Below are 20,936 nucleotides of genomic sequence, written 5' to 3'. Positions count from 1 at the left end.
CAGTCAAAATAGTTCTTTATTGTTGCTAGTCAAGCTGAGCTTTCTGGAGTGTCACGGGATAGATATGTGAGGTGCGTCCAGCCAGTGCTAAAATCCTACACCTCATATGTGTGCATGCAGCACACACATACAAAAAAAAAAATCTGAAATGAGCCTTCCCTCTCTTCTTGCTCTCATTGTACCTTGCAAGGTTGACCTAATTGGTCATTTTGACCTCACTACTTCAATAAAAAGAAGTCAGGCTAGGAAGTGCAGGGCACAGGAACAGAGGCCTATTCCCCTGCTCCCTCAGTAGGGGTCGTACTTCAACCCATGGAACTTTGAAAATATTCCCCTTCCTCAAAATTACTCTCCTCCAGCAAAAACAGCTTCTAAACCACAGACACTCTGGATGTGCAAAAGGATTTCAAAATTTCACTAATGAAGATTATAATTAAAATATTTAAATAGGTTTTTAATTTTCTTTCTGGGCTATGCTATTTCCTAGTCCTCTCCAGGAGCTGCTATTGTTCAACCCTGACAGAATTCTCTGTTAAAAATTATAGCCTGCTGCCTTTCAGCATCTTCATTAAAATGCAATGCTGCCAGATATATCTGCATGCATATGAATGAAGCATCTATAGAATAATTAAGTCATGAATAACACATTGCTGAGCACGGCTTTTCCTGAATAGGGAAAGAATGTTATTTATGAACCCAGAGATTTTATATTATATGAAAAATAATTGGCAATAATAAGTATTATTTGAGGACTCATTAATTTAAATTATGATTGCCCTGTTATAGACTCCTTTTTTAATAAAATGGCCATTTACATTGGAAAATGGATGTGAATTTATGTGCTATTTTTCTTCATTTTGCTCAAAAGGCCACCCAAAAGCTTTTTGGCAATGAGGATTGCATAATTTGAGAATCTTCTTTTAGATCTATTATAAACAAAAGGTCATTAGCATCCCACCAACTTTACAGGCCTGGGTTCAAACTCATAGCAACATATCAATGGAAAAACATAGATACTATTCTTAAGCAGTTCTTAGGTTTTTTCAAGGAATATTGTAGAAGCAAACACTGAGGTTCCCTGAATTCAGCCCTCCCCCCACGCAGTGTGTTTGAGCCACGAAGCAGTTCTTTTAGGAAAGGCCCCTAAGTTTAGAAATGACCATATTCTAGAGTTAATCTGTGCTGTAGTTTCAGTTCTGCACCCTCCTAGGATTCTTAACCATAAGACACTGTGTGCTAAAGTCACAGAGGCAGAGGCAGAGAAAGACTAAGAGAGAAGGCAGAGGAAAGGGGATACAAGACTTAAGGTATAACATCTCTTCCTTCTTGACCTCCCTCAGGTCCCTTGGTTGATTCTCTTTCCTCATCACAGTTCTTTGTGATTCATTTCACATTTGACCTTTTCCTTCTTTTCCAACAGCCAGCACATGTAGCAAATTCTCCCTGAGCAAGGGGTAGAGTCAAACGTCAAGGGAGCAAACAAGGGACATCTACTGAGTCCCCAGGGAGCTGAAGATCTGCTGTAAATCTTGGGAACCCATTTCCTCCTTTCCAATTTTCCCTTCAAGGGGCCTGTCTGGTCTCCTCCCTTTGTACCTGGATTGTATACAGCAGCTTCCCCTCTAGCACCCTGCCCACAATCTCTCATGCTCCCATCCAATGCCCCACCTTGCCTTTCTATCCTCCACACCCCATCCAATACAAGTGCATGCCCCAAACCATCTCTGACTACATCATTTCAGTGATAAAAACTCAGTGGTGACTTCTCATGGCACTGAGGATCAATTCCAAACCACTCAACATGGTCCAAACGCCCTGTAAGACCTGGCTGCAGATAACCTCTCTGCCGAGCCCCACATGGTCCCCTCCCTCCAGAATTACTCCAGTAATTACCAGAATTACTCACCACTCCTTGAGTTCATCATGTTCCACATCCTCACACATATTGTTTCTCTAACTGACATCTGTTCCTGCTTAAACTTTCAGCTCAATACCCTGCTGGTCCTGCAAGCATTCCCTGACCATCCCCACTCTTGCTGGTTTTGATGCCCCCGATGGCACCCCAGGTATCACATTTACACCTCTAGGAAAACGGTTTCTTGAAGCACAATTGTGGATTTGCAATTGTTAATTTGCTTGTCTGTTTTCCCTGCTAGAGTATAGTCCCCTTGAAGGTAGAAAAGCGTTTTTTTCAACTTTGTAGTCTTATCACTGGTACCAGTGCATAGTTATAAAAGTTACTTGAAGGAAAGAATGAGCTATATATAGGACAATGCAGGATGAGGTAGGAGTTCTCACCTTCTGCTTTATATGGCAGTGAGTAAAAGCATAGGTTCTTGGAGACCAGATGGCTTGGGTTTACACTTTGACTCTACTATTTGCCAAATGACAATAAATTATCTTGTTCCTCTGAGCCTCCATTTCTTAATCTATAAGATTATATTATATATAGTATACATATAATATATATAATATATAGTGTATATATATGTATGTATATATAATGTGTATATATATTGTGTGTATATATATATTATACATAATGTGTATATATATATATGTATATGTATAATATATATACTGGTATCTCACAGAGTTATTTGAACATTAAATTAAGTGAAAGAATATAAGTGTTTAGTGGGGGCTGGCACATAGAATGCAATCAGTAATGGTAGCTATTAGTATTCTTGTTAGTATTTTTATTACTATTATAAAACATAGCTAATAAAAATTCAAAAAGCCATTTGGGGTGGGGTGGGATGTGTTGGCCTTCATTTTAAAGGTTCATGATATCATTAAAATAGAATACTAGATCCCTAAGTAATCTATAACAAAATATCATAACTAAAACAGCATAAGCAGACTGGCAGACCAAATTTACTTTGCTACTCCCTCTGGTTCTTCGGTCATAGTGTGGTTGGGAGAAGGATCCTCTACTTTAATTGTAATAGTTAAATTGCATCTCTTTATGTTTGTTCCCACATTCACCGAACACATATCTTTCAAGAGGCACTGTGCTTAGTACTAAGTGAAGAGTTTATTTTTTTTAATATGAAATTTATTGTCAAATTGGTTTCTATACAACACCCAGTGCTCATCCCAACAGGTGCCCTCCTCAATGCCCATCAACCACCCTCCCCTCCCTCCCACCCCCCATCAACCCTCAGTTTGTTCTCAGTTTTTAAGAGTCTCTTATGGTTTGGCTCTCTCCTTCTCTAACTTTTTTTTTTCCTTCCCCTCCCCCACGGTCTTCTGTTAAGTTTCTCAGGATCCACATAAGAGTGAAAACATATGGTATCTGTCCTTTTCTGTATGACTTATTTCAATAAGTGAAGAGTTTAAACAGCACCGAATAACTCTAGAATATGGTCATTACTAAGCATTACTAAGATGATACCCTGACCCTGAGTCAGAAGGTCTGGCTTAACTATGGCATTCACAAGTGGAGTAACCATGGGCAAGTCATATCTATTTGGGCATCCATTGTTTCCTCACCTACATAATGAGAAAGGTAGACTATCTGACCTAAGGTTCCTCACATCACTAAAATCATAATTACAAGTGGAAGTAGGGACCCTATCCTACCAAAAAATTGTCACTGCAGTGGGACTAAACTATTAAAGTATAAGTGACCTGGTTCTGTCCACTTGGTCCCCTCTCTCCCTGCTCTCATATCGCCAGGCTAATACTTAGAGTTCATGTAATGGAGTCCCCGGAATGGGGGAGGTGTCAAAAATACAAAAGCTGACTGGGTGGTTATTTAGAGTAAGAGCAGAGAGAGCTGCAAAGTGACAGATCAGGTGGATGGAGAGGAAGAGTAGGAGGGGATTGAGAAAGACGGTAGGGATGGAATGACAGACAGGGAAAAGCTACTGGTTGCTACCGAAGGTAGCCAGGGATGTTCATGAGTTGCCACTGGATACAATCTCTAGTCCCATTTATGCCCTTCAAGAGAAGCACGTGAAACAGATTCTGAAGGACTGTACTTCCCGGGATGCAGCATCTCCTGAAAGATTGGACCAAATGAGTCAAAGTGTCAGTGGACAGAAAGAAGCGCCAACTGGAACACCCACAAACATGTGTACTCTGAACACGTATTTAATTTTCAGGGCAGAGAAGATCCATGAAATATGCTTGGGGTGGCTTCAGAACACTTAAAAAATTAAATTTTTGTCATTTTAGAGACAAAGAAAAGAGAAGAGTGGTGAACTTCATCATCATCCAACAGTAAGATGGTTGAATGAAATCAATCCATTTAAATGACCTAATCAACAAAACCAAACAAAGTATTCTAATATTGTGGATGGGAAATTATTTCACAAACATGTTAGGATTACCCAGAAAGTTTATTTTTTTCCTCTTTTTGTTTTATTTATTTTTTATTTTTTAATGTGTTTTTTATTTATTTTTTGAGAGAGAGAGAGAGGGAGCACAAGCGGGGGAGGGGCAGAGAGAGAGGGGGATAGAGAATCTGAAGAGGCTCTGCACTGACAGCAGTGAGCCCAATGTGGGTCTCAAACTCACAAACCATCAGATCATGACCTGAGCAGAAGTCAGATGCTCAACCAACTGAGCCACCCAAGCACCCCTCTCTTTTTGTTTTCACAGATGTTAATAAGGCAGGTAACATGGTCTCTGTTTTAAGAAAGGTATGACTACCTTTCTACTCAATATAGCAGACCCTTTAGCTGGATTTTTAAGGAAACTAAATGTCAGTTGGGTAAACAACATGTGTGAAGACACAGAATCTGATGAATTCAGAGAACCATAAATCATTTAGTAAGACTAATAGGGGACTGTGGTCATTAGGGTTATTAGATCTGCATTTTGGAAAGATTATTCTGGTCGCAGAGTGGAGGACGGCATGGAAGGAAGCAAGACCAGGGAGTCCAGACTGGGATAAGAGCCCAGATGAGAAACAATGGGAACCTGAACCAGACAATGGAGTTGAGAATGAAGTGGGGATAAAAGACCGGTTTGAGCCCCAGCTTTTACATGTGCTCTTGGGCAAACTACTTCTCCAAACCTGAATTTCATAATCTAGAAAATGTGAATAAGAGTACATAGAGCTGTTAAAGAATTTTAAAAAGACAAGGCGTACAAAGCATTCAGCACAGTTCCTGGAATGAAAAATATAGACCTGGAAGTAATCAGTAAATGTGTGTGAGTTAAACGAGACGGCCCAAATATCAGATACGGAAGAGAAAAGCAGAGGGTCAAGGCTGTCCTCGTTAAAACGGTGGATCTCTGACTCCTGAAACCCTAACCCTCCGGCTGCTACAGAATCCCACTGCTTCCTCAAGGAAGATAAAATCCACACCATGTAAATGCTGGTACCGCCACTACCAACCAGCTATTGCTTTTTGGCAGCTCTGTCTATGGCTCATTTTTGGAACCAGGAGCAAGAAAGGAGAGAAAAGAAAGTGTAAGTGAAGCCCTCTGGTCTGCCTTCTTGATAAATCCCACCATCCCTCACTAGGCTTACTGAAGCTGGATGGTTTTTCTCAGTTGCTCAGATGGGATGGAAAAATGAGGTCTGCCTTTTTATTCTGTTTTGATTTTTAGATTTAATTAGTGTTGTTTCTGGGGAATTCATTGCTTTAATTAATGATGTGCCCTGAATCTCTTAAGTGAAGAATGCCACTGCAAACATGAATATGTAATGAGTACAACTTTCTTTATCCCAGCTGAGGAGGGTGGCTGTTGCTTGGCTATCACCTCTCAGTACAAGTACAAGGACCTCAGGTACTAAAAGGAGCTGGGCTACAAGGTTTTATTTGTGTATCTGTTTTTTTCAGCTCGAGTGCTCTTTTGTTTTATTTAAAAGCTGGGTCCATTAACAAGGAAACCAGAGAGAAAAAAATAATCAGCTTGCTTTGGTGTACTTTTAGACCTTCTCTTAACTGCTTATAAATCAATAAGCTAAGTTCTAAATCAGGGTTTCTCAATCTCAGCACATTTTGGGCCAGATAATTCTTCATTGTAGGATGCTGTGCTGTGTATCATAGGATGTTTAGCAGAACCTCTGACCTCTAACCAGCAGACTCCAGTAGCATTTCCCATTTGTGACAGTCAAAAATTGTCTCCAGATAATGGCAGATGTCTCCTGGAAGCAAAACTGCCCCCAGTGGAGAACCATAGGTCTAAATGAAGGACTTAATTTACAGGAAGGCAAGGGCAAGGCATATGAATCAACAATAAACATATGTGTATTGAAAATTTGCAAAATAGTGTTTGGTGTGGTGAAAAATACAAAAATGCTAGAAGTATTATGCAATATTAGGAAAGACCTTGGACTAACAGTCTAGATCCACATCTATTGCATACAAGCTATGTGTCCTTGAGAAATTCACTTACCTTTTCTGCATTTCCTCATCTTGCTAAGGAACAAGATTGAGAAATGTAAAGTGAAAAGATATATGTATTTGCAACTGGATGACTCATCTTAGTAGCGTTATCTAAAAGCCTCTAGTGATGAACAAAAGGTCTTTGTTCTCCAGTCTGATCCGTTCAACATTTTTATTATGACTTACATGAATAAGGACACAACTGATGTGTTGATCAAATGTAAACACAACACGTACTTGGAATGGTCTCTAGCTGGGTGAGAGTACCAGAGCTTGAGATGCTATGGAAAAGCCACATCTAGGGGTGCCTGGCTGGCTCAGTCAGTAGAGCACGTGACTATTGATCTCAGGGTCATGAATTCAAGCCCCACATTGGGTGTGGGGCCTACTTAAAACAACAACAACTATAATAACAATTTTACAAAAAAAAGCCACATCTAAGCAAAAGATATTTGTGTATACATAATGTAAAGCCATGCATTGGAACTCAGAAATTCATACCATAGCACAAATACCAATTTGGGGAAGTCATTGTGTATACGGGTGAGCAAGAAGGAGAGTAGGAGATGATGAGATAATAGATATAGGAGTTCAATTACATAGGGTCTCCTAGCTCATATTAAGATAACTTTGTCATTTACTCTGAGACGGAAAGTCATTTGAGGGTTTGAAGAAAGGAGTAACTGATTGGCCCAATTTTTATTTTATCAGATTACTTTGGTTGCTGCACTGAGTATAAGTTAAATGGGGATAAGGACAGAAACAGGGAGAACAATTAGTAGGCTACTGCAATAAGCCAGGAGAGACATTATAGCAGCTTGGACAAGGGGTAACAGGGAGTACAACAGATTGGACCTGGGATATCAGAAAAAGAAAGGAGTTGATATGACTCTAAGATTTTAGATTTAATAAGATGGCAAGATGGAGGGCCATGAGCTAAGATGGGGTAGGCAAGCTAAATGATTTAAAGGTAACATGAAAAGAGAACATCTGTGAAGGCAGAATTTGACTCACTCTATAAAAGTTTTGGATGAAAGCCAAGAGGTAGAGTGCATAGATACCACCATCTGATTCAGGATAAGAAAGCAGTGGCACCAAAAGAGTGGGTAAATATGTGAGACAGCGACTTAGTAATAATACCGACCTTTGCTCCTACTTCCTGTGAGCCAGACACTTTGCTACCATTGTTACAGCAAGTACTCTGCGCCCAGGAAGAGACAAGCCACATGTACTCGGGGAATCAGAAAAGACTATTTACTGTGCACCAGTGCCGGCCCAGCAGAGTCACCTCCAAAGGTTGAGCCCCGAACCTTGGCATTGGCCTTTTATGGCTGGGATGGTAGGGGGTTGAGAGACAAAAGAAAAAGGGGAGGGGGGCCTTATCAGTGGTGCTACACAGGTAGTTGGTGGAGGCAGGAGGCAAACAAGATTACAGAAGCCAAAAGTATGCAAGGGGAGTATCCAGCCTTGGGCATCTGGCTGGTCCCTTTTATCTTGGTTTTATTAGCTTTTCTTCTCACCATTATCTCATTTAATCCTCAAATCAGTCCCATTTCACATATGAGCAAATCAGAGTTTGTAAGTGATTAAGCTATGCAGAGGTTGGTCTGAGTTCAGAATGGCAAAACTGATAACTCTGAGTGAGTTAAGGTTAACTTTCCTGTTGTTTTACTCTTGCTTCAACCAGTAAGCCATGCGAAAACAAACAAACAAACAAACAAAACCAAAACACACATAAAAGCAAGATGGGGGAATCCTTGTGCAGCTCAGTCAGTTAGGCATCTGACTCTTGATTTTGGCTCAGGTCATGATCTCACGGTTCATGAGATTGAGCCCCATGTCCATCCAGCTCCATGCTGACAGCACAGAGCCTGCTTGGGATTCTCTCTCTACCTCTCTCTCTGCCCCTCCCCGGCTCATGCATGATCTCTCTCTCAAAGTAAATAAACTTTAAAAAAATAAATAAAAGACAAATGAAAAGAGATAAAGCTCTCTAGCAACAACATTTTTTCTCAAGGAACCAGCCTAAAGTGAAATCATTTCAGCAACTCATGTAGTTGGGAGATCCTCCAGGTTGGAAGAATCTGCAATACTTTACTTGCCCTTTAATCCTTTTCAAGGTGGAAGGACCTTTAGACCCTAGCATCAAGGCTCCAGCTTCATAATTTTTGGTTAAGCCACTGTTATCTAATCTAATTATCTCCATTTTTTGGTTCTTGCTTGGGCAAGGTGCCCATGTGAGCCTCCATGCCATGCCGTTGCCATTACTGTGGCCATGGCCCTCCACAGTAGTGAGCTAGGACTTGAATGTGGGCAATCTGACTCCTAAGCCTGGTCTAAATAACTGCCTCCACACTATGTGCACATAAAAGCATTAAAGAATAGACTCCAAACCCATTTGGAAAAATGAAGTTGAGAAAATTTAAACCTCAGATATGGCACGGATTAGGTGACAAATAAAGTAACTTCAAATGTCTAGAACATAAGACTACCTCTTTGCCAGCCTGTTGGGTTGGTGAGCTATGATAAAATACAGGAAAGAATTGGAGAGGGATTGTTATTATTACATGTTTCTGCAGGGCAGAAATCCAAATCGCAACTACGTCTTCTGCAATGGGGATATCCTCTGTTCTAGATCTTATTCAACTTTCTTGTCTCCAAATAAACCGTAAGAGTAGTGTGTGAACATATTGTTTCTGCTTCCAGAATACCTTCTCTTATCCTCTTTTCTCCTAGATAATAACAACTTCAAGACTTGACTGAGAGACCACCTTTTCTGTAAAGCCATTCAGAATCCCACTCCCCTATCCGTCAGCTTTGAGCTCTCCCTTTCTCTCTGATCCCAGAGACAGCCTCTTGGACCTGCTTTGTTCATCTGATTGCTACATATATTTACCTACTTACAGGTTTCCTCCAACAATATACCATTTCCTTGGATTGCTGATGATTTTTTTTCTGAGCTCTTTTCCAAGATGCTGATACAAAATGCTGTTGCTGACTGTTCTGAGTTTCATTTATCTAAGTAAATGGCTGGCTATCACAAGCAAGGTGAACTGGAAAATGAGATGGTGGTGACAGGGTGGGGGGGAGGAGTTTGTATCGGAGGCCCTTGCAATAGTCCAAATGTATAGAGGACTTGAATTTGAATGAAGATGAGAATGGGAAACATGAGGAATAAAGGAAAAATGCAAGATATGTGGGAGTTCAAGACACAAGCATACAAGAAAAGATAAAAAGGATCTTTCTAAATGAATGGGCATTTCTGGCAACATGGCTTTATAAACATTAAATGAGACCGCTTGTAATAAAACGCACCAGAAAATGCTAAGGAAAAAAAATTTTCTTATTGCAAAAAAAATTTTTTTAATGTATAAGAGAGCTGGCGGGAAGGAATAGAATTACTCAAAGGAGTCCAATAATGCACAAAAAGTTAAGTTAACGCAAGAGCCAACCTTTTCCTTGGGGTACTTGCTGATTCCTGGCAGCCTAAAATCTGAATTTTAATGAGTTTCTGCAAGCAGGAGACACAGTCAGAGGCCTAAGTAGAGTGGGAGGTTGAATCAAAGACTCTTCCATAAAGTCAGGACCACCAAAGGGTAATACCCTCAATGAGTGAACTAGAAATAGGGAGTCTCTCTCTCCCTATAGTGAGACTCTTGGTGATACTTGCCTTTCTCAGCCTTAGCTTTGTGTGAAAAGGAAAAATATGAAAATAAAAGAAAAAGTAATGCTTCCCCTGGGAATTCCTCATAAAACGTACATTCTCATGGTTTAAAGGTGAAAATCTACACTGCATGTATTTGAAACCCTAAGCCAAAGGCAAATTGACCCTTGGTTAATAGTGCTCCCAGAAACCTGGCAGAAAAATTAAATCCACTGTAGAGAAATTAATTTTAGGCACAGACTCGAAGAAAATTCTCAGAGATAAAATTCTAAGATACATAAGTTCACAATAAAAAGTTATGGAACTGAGAGGCACCTGGGTGTCTCAGTTGGTTGAGCGCCCACTTCGGCTCAGGTTATGATCTCACAGTTCATGGGTTTGAACCCAACATCAGGCTTTGCACTGACAGCACAGAACTTTCTTCAGATTCTCTACCTCACTCTCTGCCCCTTCCCCACTCGCGGTCTCTCTCTCTCTCTCTCTCTCTCTCTCTCTCAAAAGTAAACATTAATTAAAAAAAAAACATATGTTTTGAATTGTTGAACTGAGAAGGAAACAAACCATGATGAATAAAAGTTAGCAGGTAGAATACATAGAATAAGACAATAAAGACTAGGTGTTGGAATAACCAGGCCCCAAATATTAAATGAGTATGTTTAATATGTTTCAAAAAACAAAAACAAGCATTGAAATACTGCAAAGGCACAAGAGACTATAAGAATTGGACAGCAAGATTTAAAATAGAACCACATACAAATTCTAGAAACAGAAAAAAAAAATCAAAATCAAGAAGCAGCAGATTAGACTCAGCAGTGGAGAGAGTTAGTGAATTGGAAGATAGATATTAAAACAAAAATTTACAAATCACTACCCAGAAAGACAAAGGAAACTATGAAGTAGAGGATAAGACAACTGAAGGAGATAGTGAGAAAGTCTGCCTTACTCAATGAATTGGTAAGAAAACTCTGAAGGGAATATGAGCTCTATCAACTGCAAAATTCAGGTGACTTCAAAAGCTGCCCCCTGCTATGCAGATTATTAATATTAAAAGAGCATGGGTAATTGCTGAGTTCCAAAGCGGAGAGGAAAGTCTGCCAACTTGAGGCAAAAGATAGATGAAAGGGAAAGTCTGACCATCCTCTTCTCCCTTCTCACTGAAATCAATAGTGTCATATTAATACAATCCCAAAAGAAGTGGGGAGCTGGGTCCTAAAAGCCACATGCCTAAGGATAAACTTATAATGGGACCATGGCACAGGGGATGATAGGTTTTCTGGAAGCAGCATTGATTGTTGCTCATTCTCCCTGCTCATATAAACCCTGCTCAATTAAAACAATCTAGAAAATAATTATATCCACCCTTCCTCCTTGTCAGAAATGGCCAAAGATCTGCCCCTAAGAGAAGGTGTGAGAAGCCCATCTTTTGTGTACCAGTTGTAAACATCCTTATGCAGAAATAATCACATGGAAGAACAGAAGGGGGCAAGCTTCTTCTGTACAGGTCCAGATAGCAAGTATTTTAAATTTGAAGGCCATATGATTTGTATTGAAACTACTAAACTCTACCGCTGTAATGCAAAAGCAGCCACAGACAATGCATACGCAAATGAGCATGGCTATGTTGCAATAAAATTTTACTTACAAAAACAGCTGGTGGGCTACAATTGGTAACCCCTTATCTAGAAGTACAAATACTGGCAGCATTCAAGAAATGAAACTATACTAAAATGATATTTTAATGGTCACTCATTTTTAAACTCACGCCAATATGATAACTGAGGAAAAACATGCTCTAGCACTTGGGCATTGTGATAATATAAAAGCCTCGGAAATACAACCCAGTGAGTCACAGTGGCCCAATTTAAACCATATACTCATAAAGGATAAAGTGACTAAGTGGTTAAGGCAATAGTCTGCTAAACAACGTACACATGCTGATACAGATCTTAACAGATGGAGTGAAAATGACTCTTTCAGAAGGCACTACATGTGGCAAAAACTTTGTTATTTTCACACAGTGAAAGTCATTCACTTCTGAGTAAGAGATACCTTGATGTACAGGCAGAGAAGAAATCCCAAAGGAAGCACAGCATTAGAAAGCAGATGATGTTGAAGGAGGCTTACCACAGTGCCCTTTCCTTTGGATTCTGCCCCTGCTATTATAAAAGGTTATTCATGTCATTTTATCACACCTCTAGCTTCAAACAAACAAAGATTTCCCGGTAAATCAGAATTTCATGATTTTGTTATTATAAATACAACATAATACTTTCTTTTTCCATTTGGAACAAAATGGGTGTGTCTTACAAATTTTCATTTTCTTTTTTTTGGAAAACTCAAGAAATAGAAACAAAAAAATTGTAAAATTTTTAGAGTGTAAAAGTGTTTTTTATTTTCAGATAAATTTTTCATCATCAAATTTTATCATGCAAAATAATGGTTGATATCACTTACTGTTTACAATGTCCAGGCACCATTCTAAACATAGTATGTGTATTATCTTATTTAGTACTCATAACTCAATAAAGTGGGCACTATAACTGATTTGCAAGATATATGTGACAGCCACTTAAGACATCGATTTTACTTCATTTTCGTGGCTTTCCTCATATCCACTCAAAAATGCCAATATTAAACTCAGTAAAGAACTTATTGTGTGAGACCACAAAAGTCTGAGGAAATTAGAATGGTTCATTTTCCCAATTCTCGTAGCCTTCCTTACTAGGGGATAAGAGATAAAGATAAAATAAGCTGAAGTCAGATCCAAGTTCCTAGGTGTTAGAATTTGCTACATGAACCTTTACTCCCTCACTGCTTGTTTGGGGGCTCCATGAGACAGACAGCTATATTATTGTGGGGCTGCAAGAAGTGGGGACTTGTACCTTGCTTGCCAATTTCTTGTCAGCTGAGCCTTAGGGCTTGCTACCAGAACTTGGGTAAAGGAATATGAGGAGGAAGGGATGAGTACTGGCGAGGTCAGGCAGAAGAGGGCAAGGCCCCAACTTCTTCCCACCACATATACACCATGTTTCCTGAGAGATGTGAACAATGGGATCACAACCACCCCCAGTGACCTCAAGAACAGGAAGACAAGGATATCAAAATATGGACAGGAAGGGAAGGTTTTTACCTAATGGATCATGTTCACCAGAGATGTAGGTAAGACGGCTGTCAAATGGAAGATGCCACCAATTACTTAATGGAAACCGCAGATGCCTAGATAGCTGCTCAGAGACAAGTCTATCACCATCCAGACCTGTACAGACCTAAAGTTCTCCCTCAACAGGAGATTTGGAATGAGCTTGATCAATGGCGATAACCAATTGAGGACTGTGCAGTCCATTAGCCAACACCAACATCTAGGTGATCATGAAAGGATCTGTCCCCCAACACTACTTCTTCCAGAAATGATAAAAGGAAGGAGGATAATATTTCACACCTCTTTTTTCTACTATTATCTCCCAACCAAATGTGTGTGTCAGTTCAGATCCTCCAGGAAACAGACAATTAACTGGGGGGGGGGGGGGGGACAACTATGAAGAATAAAGGGGAAGGAATAGTAAATGGAAAAAGCTTTCCGACCATGATGCCACCTGACAGTTGTAAAAGGAGAGGAAAGAAGGAGGATTGGGTAGGTAGTTCTAGATCTCAGTACAGTACAGATCTCAGAAAGTCTTGAGCAGACCAGTGGGGCACCCCAGAGCCAAGTTTACCCATTCGAGAAGCCCTCTGTTGGGTAGGAATGGCCCAGCTGTAGTACTTCTGCCATGTTGTTGTTGGCTTGGAGCAGCCCAAAGAGCATGTAGGCTCCTTGACACAGACACCTCAACGGATCCCAAAGGTATGGCATCTGGAGGCTGTCAGCTAACTGTTCTCTTTGCAGCATATTCTCACATCAAGAAAGATATGAGCAACATATACCATTAGCTGCCACAAGATCTATGATGTCTAATCTGGGATGATGGATTGGGCTTCAAACTTGGACATTAGAGTGAAATTATAAAGATTTTGCTCCAATTATAAAGATTTTACTAGGGGAGTAAGACCACTCGCAACCTCTTCATTCACCATGTTTTAAGAAAGAACTAGGAAACCTGGTACATCTACTCTATATCAATCCTTTTATATATTCATTTCCTCCCACTCACTGCCTCCTCTCACCATTCAACCACATACCTGTCCTAAGAACACCTTCTCTGGTATCAAGACCACATTCTGCCAGATGGCAGTGCAAGTAATAATTTAAGTATAGCTTGGATGTTGCTTTTAGTAGTTGATAAAAGGATATGTAATTTTTTTTTATCAGTTTTTGTCTTAGCATCTCATTCTTGTTTTAAAAAATTTTAAACGTGGCCAAGAAAGAGAAATCATCCCTAACTTAGGATAGATCTCAAATCAAGATATGAGAGGCTATTATAGCATTACTGAACCTAATCAAAGGGGCCAGAGAAGGCTTATTTGAAGAAATAGTTCAAAGTTAAGATCTTACAAGGGGAGGGAAGCACACAATCCAGGCAGAAGAATCTACATGTACAGGGGCTCTGAGTGACTGAGGTAGGGTTATGAAATGAGACTAGAAAGGTAGTTGAAAATCAGACATTCTCACATAAGTTTCATTATCCTAAGAGTAATGGTAGGGTTTTAATCAGAAGAATGGGATAGAAGAAGGATGATATTATCAAATTTGTACTTTGAAAAAAATCTCTCTGGATAAAGAATGGAGAACAGACTAGAGGATGCACGAGGGGATACTCAGAGATACTTAGGACATTTTGTTTATTTGTTTCATTTTGTTTTGCTTTGTTTTGTTTTAGAGCTTAAGTGAAAGATGAGACTATCTTGGACAAAGAGAAGTAGATGGATTCAAGAAATATTTACTTGGCAAAATATCCAAAACTCACTGGTGGACCAGATATGGGGCTTAAGAAAGAAAAGGGTGTCGGGGCACCTGAGTGGCTCAGTCATCGAGCATCCAACTCTTGATTTCAGCTCAGGTTATGATCTCATAGTTCATGGGATTGAGCCCCACTTCAGGTTCTGTGCTGACAGCAAGAAGTCTGCTCAAGATTCTCTCTCTCCCTCTCTCTCTCTGGCCCTCCCCTGCTGGCTCACATACTCTCTTTCTCAAAAATAAATAAATAACAAAAAAAAAAAAAAGAGAGAGAGAGAGAGAGAGGTGTCAAGATGACTCATAGGTTCCTAGCTAGAGGCCCAGATAGATGGAATGATAATGATATTCACTAAAATAATAAATAACAAAAGAGAACCAAGATGGAGGACAAGGCTATGAGTTCAGAATTAAACAGTTTACCAGTTAGGAATCTTTTAGTTGATAGTGACTAAAAAACCAAAGTCAACCTCACTTGAAGAAAGAAAAAAATGTGGTAACTCATATAATTGTAAAATTTATAAGTACGGCTGGCTAGGGGGCACCTGGGTGGCTCAGTCCATAAAGCATCTGACTTCAGCCCAAGTCATGATCTCATGGCTCATGAGTTCAAGCCCCGCGTTGGGCTCCATGCTGACAGCTCAGAGCCTAGAGCCTGTTTTAGATTCTGTGTATCCCTCTCCCTTTGCCCCTACCCTGCTTGCGTTCTGTCTCTCTCTCTCTCTCAAAAATAAACAAACATTAAACATAATTTAATAAGTACGGCTAGCATTACCAGTGGCCTCATTTAAGAATACAGTGATATCACCAGGATCCATCTCTCAATTCTATTTCCTCTAGATTGGCTATATTTTCAAATATTGCATGGTGTCTCCCGGCAGCTTCAGGTGCACATCATCACAAGACTTCATTCGGTGCAAGAGGAAATTCTCTTTCCAAAAAGTTAAACAAAAAATTCCAAAATCAAGTCTGTTTATCCTTTATGGTCTTGATTTGGGCAGAGATCTAACCCTGGACCAATCACTATTGCTAGGATGATAATATGTGCTCATTGGATCCTGCTAAGTCATCCTCAAAAAGAAGTTCATGGCTAAAAATGGAGGAGGGTTATATATCCCAAAACAAAATCAGGCATTATTGCCACAAAAAGGGTAGTGGACATAAGTAGTGAAACCAAAAGATAACTATCTTTTATAGGTAAATATGATTTCTGAGGTTAATAACAGTCAGGATATGGTGGACATTTAAGAAAATCTAAACCTCACTGATAAACAAGGTGTAGTTAAAATCAGCTCTGAGCTTTGGCAGAGGTCAAGACTATGGGCTTTCAGTGACAACTGTCTTGATACAGGAACACAGACTGCAAGGGGCAAAAGCGACATAAGATACAACCAAGAAAATCCATTTTTTAATAAAGATTCTCTGGAAGATCCATCAGGTATCTTGCTGTGGCATAATCAGAATTGATTTTCTTTCTATTTATGTTTGATTCACATTACACAATATGGGTTCAGTCAGTCTGTCTTACTTTTTCAATTTTTTAAGTATTCCTCCAGATAGCAATAGAAATATAACCTAAAATGGACAAAAGCAGGAGGGAGTGCAGCTTCTTTATTTCCTGTTGTATCAGCCAAACCTATTTCTATCTGGGAAAACTAACTGGTACACAAAAAAACCCTTTTGGGGGCTGTCGTGGAATGACTGAAAATGAAAAATAGTTTCCACTAGAGGGTGCTAAGTCTCAAAATAAAAATACAAACCAAGTACAGTACTTTCGATTTTCCCATACTTTTCAATATTCATTGAGCAACTAATAATTGTATTAGCTGGATTCCCCAGAAAGCAGAGCCTGAGGCAAAGCTTATGTGCTACTACTTTATTATAGAATGTACTCCCAGGGAGCAAGAATGAGGGAAAAGGAGAAGAAGGCTGGGAAAAAGAATCAATCCAAGAAGATACATTACTGCACAGGTCACCTCTTGAACACACTGATTCCTAGATCTTATGGTACCTTCCACTACAAAGCCATATAAAAGCTGCTTCATAGAACTGACTATCCAGACTGGTTCAATCTTCCATTGTCAAAGTTTCACCCAGTGGGCACTAATTCACTCCATATGTCTGAGTTGCATGTTTGTGGACACTGAGCATATTTTCAGTGTCTCATGCCAGTGACTACAGAACAGAAGGTGAGAGATACACAGAAACGGAAAAAGGAAAAATGATGTCAGATTATTCTGTGGAATTGGTCCCAGTTCATGCACAGCTAGGTATTCAGTGCCTACGTCTGGAACAAGTGGCCGTAGGCCTCAGAGACAAGCAAGAAGCACACAAAAGGTGTCTGACATGATGAACAATGCTCAAAATAAACAATACACAACTGAAAGGGAAAATAAATACCTTACCAAAGATTTAATGCCATGCAAACAGCAGCTGGAGAATGTCCTTTGACAGTAAACATTAATTACACTTCCCGTTTAACAAGACAGTTAGTTGTTTCTCAGGTATTTTTTTAATGTTTATTTTTGAGAGACAGAGAGAGAGAGAGAGAGAGAGAGAGAGAGAACAAGTGGGGGAGGGGCAGAGAGAGAGAGGGGCGGGGGACAGAGAATCCAAAGCAGGCTCCAGGCTCTGAGTTGTCAGCACAGAGCCTGACATGGGGCTCGAACCCACAAACTGTGACATCATGACCTGAGTCAAAGTTGGATGCTTAACTGACTGAGCCACCTAGGCACCCCCTTAGGTACTTATTAGTTGAAAACAGATTGCATTAGACTTGTTAAGAAATCAGTTTTGTTATTTATCCCCGAATTAATGTTATTTCCTTTGCCAAATAAATGCCATATTGTGATTGAATAAACAGAGTTATTTTTTTAAGAATGAGAACTTTTGAGTTGTTTTCAAGTTGATTCATTTTGAAATATTTGTAACTTTTACTGTGGCATTAGAAACAGATAGACTATAACAAGAAGACAGTTAAGCTGTGTCTTTAAACAACTATTGCACAATACTACAAGCTTGTTTTACATTTGTCCACTTAATAAATCAAGCCAATTTTGTATAGAAGGATTTGTCTAACTGCCATAATAATTTTCACCCATTTATTCTACCTGTTAGATAACACTTGTTCTAGATCCTCTTCTGTTCATTTTTAACACTTCACATGTTAATTTAAATAGCTTTTTATTTGGAAGTAATTCCATGCCTCCAAAAAGTTGAAAAAATAATGGGGCACTTGGGTGGCTCAGTTGGTTAAGCGTCTGACTTCGGCTCAGGTCATAATCTCGCGGTTTGTGGGTTTGAGCCCCACGTCGGGCTCTGTGCTCACAGCTCAGAGCCTGGACCCTGCTTCAGATTCTGTGTCTCCCTCTCTCTCTGCCCCTCCCCTACTCATGCTCTGTCTCTCTCTATCTCTCAATAATAAATAAATAAATGTTTAAAAAAAATTTGTTTAAGTTGCAAAAATAAATAGTACAAATGAATACCCATGCACTCATTATTGAGATCTGCCCATTGCTAACATTTTACCGTTATATATGGTTGCAGTTAGTGACTCTTTACCCCTAAATAATTCAAAGTGTATTTCCCAAGAATAGGGATAGCCTATCAAATAATCAATTATATTGTCAATCAATTATACTGTCCAAATTCCAATATTATTAGTTAATCTACTAATGTCTTTTATGCCATTTCTCCAATAGAGGACCCAGTCTAGGGTCAAGTACTGTTTTTAGTTGTAATGTTGCCTCAGTCTCCCTTGGTCTAGAATAGTTCCACATTCTTTGCTTTTCATGAACTTAACATTACTGAAGAATATAGCCCCATCTCCCTTTTTTTTCTCATTTTATGATTGTCTAATGTGTCCATGTGATTAAATATATTCTCAGCCAGAGCATGCATAGGCTATGTTATGTCCTTCTGAGGGTATCACAATTGGAGCCCAATCACTTCCGTCTGTCCCTCACTGGAAATAATTTTGATCATCTGGTCAAGGTGTTATCTGACTTCTCTGCTATGTACTTACTGCTATTTAAATTGCTCCTTACAATAAGCAATATGCGAGAAGACACTAAAAATCCATACAAATATCCTGCTGCTAAGCAAAATTTCCTTCTGAATTTAGCATCTGTTGATGATGCTTGCCTCATTCAATCTTCACTATGATAGCTATAAAATTTATGATTTTTTCACTACAGAACAGTCAGTCCTTGGCATTCTACTATAAGCAAGAATCCTTCTTTTTCCTCCATTTATCTACCACCAGTATGGACTCATGAATTTCTATGCTTTTCAGTAGTTTAGAATTCATTACTGTACTTAATTATTTTATTGTTTAAATTATCCCAGATTTGGCCAGTAGGAGCCCTTCAAAGCTAGCTCCTGCGTCCTTATGATTCTTTTTTTGGTAGCATTTCCTTACTACCTGGTATAATAAGATGTTCCAGAACCATCTTGATCCTAACTTGCTCCAATTCTGCAATCAGCCATTTTTCTAAGGAGCCCTACTTCCTTTTGGTGGGGAATCATATTAGAAATCAAGATTTGGGTAATATGTGTGCTAACTCCTAACATTGGGGGAGAGAGGGTCTTTACTTCCTGGCTTTTTCAACCAGAGCCAAAAAACCTATGCATACACAGGCATACAAATATGCATATATACATAAATATATTAAAATACATGGACATATAATGATATGCATACATCCATTTTTTAAGAACTCAAGGGTCCACACTGAAATTTCCAGTAACTCATGCCTACAGTGTTTTTTCTTGCTTTTCTATATTCCACAGTTGTATGTCCCTTCTTCCACAAAGAGAATCCTGATTTCCAACATCATATTTATTCAATTGTTGAGTCCAATAGTACATCCTCAATAGTTTCAGAATTTCTTCTCCAATAGTACTATAATAAACAAAACTACTAAGAAGAGTTCAGAATTTATTTCCAATCCTAACCCCCGAAAGGATTGAGAACCATTATTCTATGCCCTGCCCCTAAGTGTCTTCTTCGATAACTCCCAAATCTACCCTTCACTCCATACCTTCCAGACCCAATTTTCATATTAAGAACTATGTGCTTGATACCCCATCAAGGCAGGAGATCAATATATCCAAAACTTAATTTTTCTTCAACAAGCCTGTCCATCCTTCTGCCTTATTCCTATTCTTTTAGCCTTATTCAATTTCAAAACTTTGGATTTAATCTTCATCTCCTTTTTTTCCCCCACTTCCTAGCACCCCATCTCTCAAGCAAAGTAGAAAGGACACAAGATGTGGAGCTCCACAGACTCGAAATCAATCTCAGCTCTTCTATGTAGTTGTGATATCAGGACAATTACCTCACCTCTTGGAGTACTAGTTTCCTCATCCTTAAACAGGAGAATAACAATACATACTCTGCAAGGCTTTTATGAAGATTAAAAGAAGGAGATTTTGCAAAGTGCCCAGCTTTGGCACATAGAACTCTATGTATATAGATCCCCACGTCACCCCCAGATACTTTCCAAGACCTGTATGGTCAATATATTTTGACCATAAATTGGTGTCTCTAGAAAACTCCAGAATCTCTTTTCACCCTCCTTTAACCCCAAACCTCAAGGAACAGAGTTGGTCAAATCCCAGTAACTATACTGGATCACATTTCTAAAGAGAGAAGATGGTAAGTGGTTAAAGACTGACCTCACTTGTAGGTAATCAATTACAGTCAGTAAGCAGTGCTAAAGGGTAGCTTGGGGTGGGGGCCCCTAACTTTCCCCCAAATCCCCATCAGCACACCCACCACACCTAAATTTTTGAAAATGATAATTTTATATGGACAGTTGATATTTTGGTCAATTTTATATATACTTCCAGTAAGGCATATTTTTAAAACCTTTGCTATTTTTATTATTCTGTAACAAACAGGATAGCCACGTCCTGGCCCTCTCTCTCCCCAGATACCTATCAGCACCCTTCTTGATAGAACATATTACCTCCTTTCTTATTGCTTCTCCTTTAGGGTTGTGCCACTGTATAAACTGTCCCATATACAGCTCTC

This window comes from Panthera tigris, chromosome C1, assembly GCF_018350195.1.
Source record: "Panthera tigris isolate Pti1 chromosome C1, P.tigris_Pti1_mat1.1, whole genome shotgun sequence".
In the NCBI taxonomy this organism is placed as follows: domain Eukaryota; kingdom Metazoa; phylum Chordata; class Mammalia; order Carnivora; family Felidae; genus Panthera; species Panthera tigris.
The sequence above is the reverse complement of the archived record's forward strand: the minus strand, read 5'-3'. Positions refer to the sequence as shown.